This window comes from Dermacentor andersoni, chromosome 1 (assembly GCF_023375885.2).
Source record: "Dermacentor andersoni chromosome 1, qqDerAnde1_hic_scaffold, whole genome shotgun sequence".
Classification (NCBI taxonomy): Eukaryota; Metazoa; Arthropoda; class Arachnida; order Ixodida; family Ixodidae; genus Dermacentor; species Dermacentor andersoni.
The window spans coordinates 308,173,285-308,183,448 of record NC_092814.1 but is presented as its reverse complement, the minus strand read 5'-3'; positions in this window follow the sequence as shown (position 1 = coordinate 308,183,448).

The window sequence follows — 10,164 nt, the reverse complement described above, 5'->3', positions numbered from 1 at the left end:
TAAGCTCCTCGAACGCTTAAGAAGGGCACAGGAGTTGTCAGGTGAAGCAATGGCAAAGGCCCAGCAGAGGGCCAAGGTTTATTATGATCGGACAGCCAGGGCCCGTCGTTTTGAGGTGGGCGATGAGGTCATGATATTGCGCACATCGCTAAAAAGCAAACTCGACGTGCAGTGGGAGGGCCCAGCACGGATTGTTCAAAAACTGTCGGACGTTAACTACGTGGTCAGTCTGCCAGGAAAACGGAAAGCACAGCAAGTTTACCACTGTAATCTGCTCAAACCCTATAAGCAACGGGAAGCAGTAGTATGTATGATGGTAAACGCTCCCGAAGAGCTACCGGTCGAGCTTCCGGGACTAGGCTCAGTAACGAACAGGAAAGACACCGATCAAGTCATTAGTGACTTAATCAGTAAAGCATCGCTGTCGCCTGAGCAGAAAACCGAACTACACCAGCTCTTACAAGAGTTTCAAGGTCTGTTCTCTGAGAGGCCTGGTAGGACTTCTGTCCTTACTCATGACATAGAACTTACCTCCCCAGAGCCAGTACGATCCAAGGCGTACCGGGTGTCACCCCGCCAGAGCGATATTATGGAGGCTGAGGTAAAGAAAATGCTACAGCTCGGTGTTATTGAGGCGGGTGAGAGTGATTATACCTCCCCTTTGATATTAGTTGAGGTACCGGGCAAGGAACCTCGTCCTTGCGTCGACTACCGCAGGCTTAATTCCATCACTAAGGATCAAATTTATCCGATCCCTAACATCGAGGAGCGCCTTGAGAGAGTGAGTAGCGCTCAGTTTATTTCCACCCTAGATCTTGTCAGGGGTTATTGGCAGGTTCCACTTACAGAAGAGGCTAGTAGGTATGCGGCGTTCATTTCACCAATGGGGACATTCCGTCCTAAAGTTTTGAGTTTTGGTTTGAAGAACGCGCCATACTGCTTTTCAAGCCTTATGGATAAAGTGTTGCGGGGACAGCAAGAATTCGCTTTACCGTATCTAGACGACGTAGCGATATTCTCCGCATCCTGGCCTGAGCATATGGCCCACTTGCGGGCAGCGCTAACCCGCCTGCGCGATGCGGGCTTGACAGTCAAGGCTCCCAAGTGCCAGTTAGCACAGGCCGAGGTTGTCTACCTCGGTCACGTGATTGGTCGGGGTCGTCGCCGCCCCTCTGAAATAAAGGTGGCCGCTGTGCGAGACTTCCCGCAACCGCGCACGAAGACCGATATTCGGTCGTTCTTAGGTGTCGCCGGCTACTATCAGAGGTACATCCCCAGGTACTCTGATATCGCGGCTCCCTTGACGGATGCTCTAAGAAAGACAGAGCCGCAAACAGTCGTCTGGGATGAGACGAAGGAAAGAGCTTTTAGCGCCCTAAAGAGCGCCCTAACAAGCCAGCCTGTGCTACGATCGCCCGACTACACAAAAGGGTTCGTTGTTCAGTGTGATGCTAGTGAGCGAGGCATGGGCGTTGTACTGTGCCAACGGGAAAATGGAGAAGTAGAACACCCCGTCCTGTATGCTAGTCGTAAGCTGACCAGTCGTGAGCAGGCGTACAGCGCCACCGAGAAAGAGTGTGCGTGTATCGTGTGGGCCGTTCAGAAATTGTCATGCTACCTAGCCGGCTCGAGGTTTATCATTGAGACGGATCACTGCCCTCTCCAATGGCTGCAGACCATCTCTCCCAAAAATGGCCGCCTCCTGCGCTGGAGCCTCGCTTTGCAACAATATTCCTTTGAGGTGCGTTACAAAAAGGGGAGTCTCAACGGTAACGCCGATGGCTTAAGTCGAAGCCCCTAACGTGGGAATCAGCCTCAAAATTGTTTGTTACTGATGTTTTTCTTCCTGAGGCAGGATTTTTAACATATTGCTTTTGTGTAGTGTTTCAAAGTGATGATGTGCTTTCTAGTGCAATTTTCCGATTTATGGACGCGTTCTGAGTGCTGCTAAACTACTGTAAGGAACTAGGCAGTAGTATAAAAGGGGAAAGAGCCTGGCAGGGCTTAGTGAGGGTTGTGCCGTGCTTGCTGACTGAGCGGTTGACTTTCGGCGTAGTTCTAACGCTTGCCGGGAACGAGAACAAAAATGTCAACTCTCCCGAAGTCACATTGCAGTGTCCTGTGTGAACCTGAACGAGAGAACGAGGCCTTCTCCGTGCGCTGCGCTCAAGAAACGCCGACGGACGCCCGACTTCGGTTATGTGCATCATCGAGCGACATCCCTCCGGACAGCGGATGCAGTCCCCTGACCATCGGGATCTCCTTCCCCCGGCGGGGCGGTCTGTTACGTTTCGCCTACGACGCGCGGTATAGCCGGCGCGGATGCAACGGACGCCGGGGCTTCGTTCAAAGCGGCGGACATTTTGGCCCGTTCAGCGCCGCCGATACGCCTCCCCGCCAAGCGCGTCCAGGCGTGTTTCAGTGCCACGTGTCTTCGTGTGTGCGTGTGTGTGTGTGTGCCCACGCTTGTCAAAGCGCGGCAGCCGGGGAGAGGAGCTCCCCAAGAGTGAAGCGAGGAGGTCTGACCACGGCGCCGGCCTGGCGATGCGTCACTACACTCGTCTCAACCTGTCTCTCAGCGTGTCCGTGGCGCCGTCACGTGCGCCAGTGACGAGGCGTTCCTTCTCGCCCTCAACTCCGAGACTATAAGAGCAGCTGCCCCCGGACGCCGAGAGAGAGGCTCCGATTTCTTCTGTCGAGTTACGTGCTCTCCCGTCTCTCACTTCGGTCGACCTGACCGCCCGCTCTTTTGCGATGTTGGAATAAACCAGTTGTTCTGTTACCAGTCGACTCATGCTTTGCCGGGACCTTCGGATGCTTCCAGTGCCCCAGGCCGCCAGGCCAACGCTACCCTTGGGGCTTGCGACCCGTTTGCAATAACGGGCGTCAGCGCTGAGTTTGCAACAACTCGTGCCAGCGGTGCGATTCCAACACCGGCGTGCCCGAGGTTATTAACGCGACAGCGTTAAAGAGCTCGTGTCGCAGAAAAGCCGGTGTCGTCGGTGTCGGCAGCGTTGGCCGTGAGCGATAAATCTCAGAAGGCACTTCATAAATAAAAAACATCTCGCAAGATGGGCTGGTGGGAATCGAACCAGGGTCTCCGGTGTGTGAGACAGAGACGCTACCACTCAGCCACAAGTTCGTTCCTTGAAAACGGGACAAAATCGCCTCTAGTGAATGCGGTGTTCCCTTATAAACATGCCGTAGAAAGTTATACTGCGGTGTATATTGGTAATTATGACCATGTAACTTACAGAAGTCGCAGTTTCACGAGTAGCGAAGTACGTTTCCGTTACATTTCTTCTGCGCTCTGCGCACACGCAGAGCCATCTTGCGGCAAACACAGAAGACCCCCTCCTCGCAATGTACGGCGCTGCCCCGACACGTGGCGCGCCACTCGCCCCATGATCGCGTCCGCCTTCATGGCGTGTCGGGGCCCGGCTATCTGTACCGATCGCGACGTTTGGCTGGCGTAACGCGTTTGAGTAGGCGGTGCGAACGGGGTGCGATAACGCTATCGCGTTCCACTCTTGAAGGCGAAGCTTAAGCGTCCTCCAATTTCAACGCGACAGCGTCAAGGAGCTCGTGTCGCAGAAAAGCCGGTGTCGTCGGCGTCGGTGTCGGCATCGGCGGCGTCGGCCGTGAGCGATAAATCCCAGCAGGCACTTCATGAATAAAAAACAACTTGCAAAATGGGCTGGGTGGGAAACGAACCAGGGTCTCCGGAGTGTGAGATGGAGACGTTACCACGGAGCCACGAGTTCGATGCTTCAAAGCGGTACAAAAGCGCCTCTAGTGAACGCGGTGTTGCCTTAGAAACGAGCTGTTTCTAAGGCTCAGGCGTGCGTCGCTTGCTCAGGCGCACATTTCGTTGTCGCGCCGAATGCTGCGTTGCTCGACGCTCACCGCGTCCGATGCGGAGCGCGTAGTCGCTGCGCCGTAGCGCGTCTTACACCCCTTGGCGGGTGTAAGACGCGCTACGAAGGCGAAGCTTAAGCGTCCTCCAATTTTTTTTTCAAACTGATTGCACGCTACGACCAATGTTTGAATGTCGGTGGCGACTATGTGGAAAGATAGTGCAAGGTGTATGATTCATGATGCCAAGGTGTTCTTTTTTTGGCAATAATGTTTCCGTGTGAAAACAAGTGATAAAACTTACTTTCGGAATGTCTCTCGTATAGTGTTCTACTGACTTCCTATTCTGATGTATTATGCTTGAATTTAGACGCAGGGGTTTACTTTGTACTTAACGACAGCCGTGCGCGACCCATAAAATCAATTTTGTGTGTTCCCTAGTGGAATTACCTTTTTTTTTTCAAGTCGCACTGAAAGTAAAGGTACACAGCCCCCCTCGGAAATTTGTCAACACACACATTCGTACCTGTATTCATAGAGACTTATGTACATGTTTTCACATTGCACGAATTCTGCCAGCGAATCTCTGTTTACAAATTTTGGAGGACGCTTATCCTTCGCCTATAAGAGTGGAGCGCGATAGCACTCAATGATCCCTGAGTGCTTCTCACGCTTCCCGCTAACTGCAGCTTATGTGAAACGGGAAACGCTGGCGGCGAATGCTATGCACGAAGGCAGCTTTGGGGTTCTCTTTTTTTATGGTGTGCAAGGAACCGAGAGGTCCGCGCCGTTCCTCCTAAAACAGACCTCAAACAGCAGCTGGAAAACGCTATCTTGTTTCCGCGTAACAGAATTATGGTTTCTCGTATCTTCAAATTACAATCCGATGCTATCAAGTGTATGGGTTGTGTGTAAGTCGTACTTTACGATTTTTCAACGTATTTTGCCTTGAGAAATTTAATTAGTTCAGTAATTTCCTTGCGTCACATGGAGGGCCTGCGGGGTTGAGTTTGCGTAATCCGAGATCCTTTTTGCCGATGCGACGTCCGATGCTGGACGCCGGTCACAGATGCCGGAATTTCTGCGACACGGCGCCCTTACGCTATCGCGTTAATATTGTCCTGTTCAAATCTCTTCAGTACTAATACCACCAGTATAATGCCAGCGCCGTTGGTAATTAAAACTGTAAACTTTGATTCACCTTTTCTGTTATGGGCCAGCAGGTCGTTCTGTTTGTTCCCAGTCAAAGGCGAATTGCAGTCACAACTGCCACTTCTTTGCATGAAGAACATGAGAGAAGGTTTCAAGCTTTTTCCAGAGTCCAAGCGGTGGCATTTGCTAACTCAACATCGAGCTGCTTTCGAGTAAAACATAAAAAAGTTAGAGAGAGAGGAAGAGAAATAACATGTTTATTTTATGAATCAAGCTTAGGAAAGGCATCCTTCTTCCAAAATGCCTTGAGCTCGGGCTGCTTCTTGGCCACTCGACCGTGACCAGCCGAAGCTGATCCTCGATATAGGAGCTGGCAATATTTTCTCGACTCTTACTAAAAAATTCCTCGGGTAAAGCGAGGCGTGAACTAAAGTTAGTTCAGAACGTGGCTCACGAAATAGCAACAACGTCATGCGTAAATTTGAAAAGAAGTCCTTCGACTCATTCTCACTATAAGCGGCGTTTAAATCCACGTCTGAGTGACACGTCTCACTAGAATTCTTTACACAGATCTTGAGGCCAGTGTTGTGCTGGTGGCAGGCGGCTGAATCTTGGAGCCGTAAAAACATAATCTACGCCATTTATAAAACACCTGCAGAACATCATCAAACGTTTTGGGTATGTTTTCGCATACATTTCGCTCGCGAAATATTTGTGCATGGTTATTTTTGGGCTACATCTTGACATCATTTGGCTATTTTTTGTTGGAGCCATCTAGCAGCCCTGATGAGAATGTTATGCCCATAAAGTTTCGGAATTGAAATCCATGCACCCCGTAGATTCCGCGGCCTCCACGAGATGCCGCGACGAGCCCGCTCGCCATCAAAACGCTCTTGAAACTTTGTGCTTGGATGGGGCTCCTTGCATTATGTGACTCCATGTGCATGGGCGTTGCCACAAAATTCAGTCAGAGTTCGCAATGTTCGCGTTGAAATGTCTTTTTGAGAGTGAAAAAGACATTCTAGACAAAATCCACAATGATTTTAGGCGCCGATGTTGTTTTGGTCGGCGGTGCATGACAGCACGAAAAAATTTCGGTGGGGGGAGGGGGGGACTGAAGCCCCATAAGCCCCCCTGGCTACGCCCCTGCCACCTGGAGTTCTTTAACGTGCACCTAAGTCTAAGTACACGGATGTTTTCGCATTTCGCCCCCATCGAAATGCTACCGCCGTGGCCAGGATTCCATCCGGCGACCTCGTGCTTAGCAGCCCAACACCACACACAGATTTCCAAGATGTGTATTTGGTCCGCATATTTTATTTTAATATTTTGTTTCCAACAGAATTTTTGAAGTTTGGTGCTGGTGGATCACAGGAAAAGGCGGAAGGGTGCTATCTGCCGCAATTTTTTTTTCTTCGCAAGATCTGTTAGAGAACTCATTTGCATGAATATCTTGATATGTTCAATTAGCTTAGTAACATTGTTATGTGCATAAATTTTCTAGCTATACTTACTTTAGGGCGAATATAACAATTATGGATATGACGCCGGTTGGTAATCGAGTCATTAACATGAAGAAAACCTGGGACTAGACGCAGTTTTGATAGTATACCGTAACTAAAATTTACTCTAGATATTGCATAGGCGTTTCAATTATAATTTCTTCTCGCAGAGGGCGACGTTTTTGAAAAATTTATAACTGAAATACTAATGTATTTCATGGAATTATTTTAATACGGATATCGATAAATTGGTTCTGGTCTTAGGATTTCAGCTAACCAGACAATCTTTGACGACTGCCCGTCTTCAATTTCGCACTAGTAGCATGTGCCTTAAAGCGAAGAACAAAACGTTAATTAGTCTGTGTTTATTTATGAGCTGCTTGAACACTGCGATTTTTCGCGCAAGTGCAAGTTTTCCGAAAGTAAGCGGTAGAGACATCACTGACCAAGAATAATTACATACGACCTAGTAAAGGAACCAGGGTGGTACTGTTTTACAATAACGTTCTTGTTTACCGACTTGTTCACGATGTTAAAGAAAAGCTCATTCCCTACCGAAATATGCCCAAGCGGACTATAAAGAGGGTGTGGACTACCTAAGAAGCAACGTTTTATTTAAGCCCAAATTTGCTCCTGTGAACTTCAGACCGGATTCGATCTATAGCGCGGATGATACGGTACTTGCTTCGGATATTTCACGCTCACTTAGTTTACAGCCTCGTCTGCGGGTGATTTTTCGGAGATTGACACATTTTTTTTCTCTTTCGCTGCATAGAGCGTCACTCGTGAGCCAGCCTTAAACTTGGCCGGGGTACGGGCACGGGGAGTTTTTGTTCTGTAAGTGTCCACCTTGGACATGTCCATTTCGTGTGCTGCTGCTGAAGCGCTGATTTGCTTAGCTGAGGTACGCTTGAGAAGGAGACGGGTGCCCCCCAGCCAATTAGCACATCAGCAGCAGATGAAATGGAAACCTCCTCTAGGTGGACACTTACAGAGTGCCCCCCCCCCCCCCCTTTTCGGCACTGCAATCGCTCCGGAAAGCGTAAGTGCAGTTACCTTTCCGTGTTCAGGGTCACTTACCTCTAGAGTATAGTTACGGAGCGGTAACTTCGGATTTGGAATGATTCCGGAATCATTAGACATTTTCAATCATCCGGAATGGAATGTGCACATTGTCTCGGAGTTCTAAATGTTGACTTTAGGCAAGACTGTCACACCGGTAAATTTGCCGATTTGACTATATTAGCCAGTTTATTACATTTCTCAATTTTCACTCAATAGGATCTTTCAATGTGTACCTACAGGTGACTACCTCAGCCACGGAAACTATAAACAGCCCGGCATTTTACACGTTCGATACTTCTGAAGATCGGAAACCTTTGTTCATTATAATGTTGAAGTGCATTTAGATATGACAGCTTTTAGTCAGTTAAATAAGTTAACTCCTTAGCTTTAGGTAACTCATTAACGTTTAAGTAAACCGTTAAGCTGTCACGAAGTATTTATTTAGCAAGGGCAAACCTGATTTAAAACAAAGGGAGCAGGCCAGAAAGTGCGCCTTCGCAAACGATTGCACAGTGCTCGAATATACAGTCACGGCCACTGGATAAAAAAAAAATAAAAGGTGCGGTCTGCCACGTTCATCGAAAACGACGTCATCCGCCGCGGCGCTGCCAGTCGAGGACTGTTGTCTAGGATCGGCATAGAAAGTCTGTGAGGAACACGCTTCAAACGCCGTCGCTCATGGAAACCGGCGCGTCCCGTACCCGAGAGCTAGCGCCGTTCGGCCCAGCCAAGCGGCCGAGAATGCAACTACGGCTGTCACGTTCGCTCCCATAGCAGCCCGCCTGACGCGGCAGGCCACACCTCTTTTTTTTTTTTTTTTTATCCAGCGGCCGTGATACAGTGATGCAGAAAATGCGCCATGTTTTTTTTTTTTCTTTTTTACGCACTGTCGGATATCCAGATGGCGCGATAACACACTGTAAGAAAGATGGGTTGCGGAAATCCGAAGACACCTAAGTACTTCTGATGAGTTGTGAATACGAAAGCATTAATGTTCACTTGAACGCCGCTGAGCGGTCCTCGGAGTTTTGCGTTGCGAGTAGTATTTAAAATTATATTATGGCGTTTAATGTGCCCAAACCGCTTTCTGATTATGAGGCACGCCGTAGTGGAGGACTCCGGAAATTTCGACCACCTGGAGATCTTTAACGCGCACCTAAATCTAAGTACACGGGTGTTTTCGCATTTCGCCTCCATCGCAATGCGGCCGCCATGGCCGGGATTCGATCCCGCGACTTCGTGCTCAGCAGACTAACACAATAGCCACTGAGCAACCACGGCGGGTGCGGGTAGTATTTCCTAATGTGGCTGTTTGGGCATGTTGGTGAGACGCGACTAAAAGCTTTCAGCGCAACCGGACGAGTACGGTAAAACCCACTATGTCAAACTGAGCTGCGTGCCAAAAGATGCACCATTGTAACGAGAAGCAGCTGTCAACTGACGCGAGAGATCATCGAAGCAGCGATGATTGATTGTTTAAGGGAGAACTGTGTGTCCAAGCCTTCGATTGCTTTATCTTCGAAGGAATTGCGGTACTTGCGTCGTCGCTGATACTTCTGCCGTCTGCGCTTGCGCGATGCGGGGCCACAACACGCCTTTATATTCAGCCTTGCGATTCTCAACGAATGGCTGCAAGTTAGCGCTCGCGTGTTCATCACCGTCCTCGTATGGCTGCGCCTAAAGCTTTTGGTAATGTTTGCGTTAATGCTCGTTCCGGACCGCCGTGTAATGGGAGAGGTGACGACGATGGTGGATCTCGCTGCCTGCCTTTTTGCTCGTTTCGCTGCGATCTTCCGCTCCCTTACTTCGTCTGCAGCGTACTGGCGTGGACGGCAACGTTTCGCTACTACCTAGGTTGCGGCCGCCGACCTTGTAGATGCTTCAGACTGCATATAGAGGTACGTGCTGCCCAATGAGGTGTTAAAAAAAAAAGAAAACTGCTGAAGTCTAGATGACGTCTGCGAAGGGAAGCCAGACCGCCGCCATCTTGCCACAGGCACGAGGCAACGTTAGCGAATGGTGGAGAATACACAAAGTGCTTTCTTCCCACCCCGTGCTATCTAAGACGGTTAATTTTGCCATACAGATATTGTCCGGCGTCTTTCTTTCGGGTGCTGGTTTGAAAAGAAAGCCTAAACTCTCTTCTCAAATTGTATACGGCACATCGTGGCGCTATAATACGCAGCCCAAAGCGATATTTTAGCCAGAAACTGCGCGCTTTTATTTTTCAATTGGCCTGGCATTTGTAATAAGTTACCACAAGCAAGAGTGTACTGCGAGCGGATTTCAGCTGTGGAGTCGGAGTATAGGTAAACTCTGTCTTGTGCGGGTAAGAAACAGCGGGGGCTGCCACTCCAGCGTTAATTTTTAAACCGCTCGAGCCAGGAAGTGCGAGTCAGCGCCACGAGCGCGCCTCACGCGCTTGTGACGTGGCGTCGCAGCCATTGGAAACTCAGGGGCCGTTTCACTGCTATACGGACGCCGCCGGCTTTTCCCCTCAGTGGGCCATTTGACGCCTTCGCGTCAATGTAGTGCCTGTTAACATGCCAGTGAATGCGAAAAAGAAAAAAGGAAATAAAACAGTGGTATA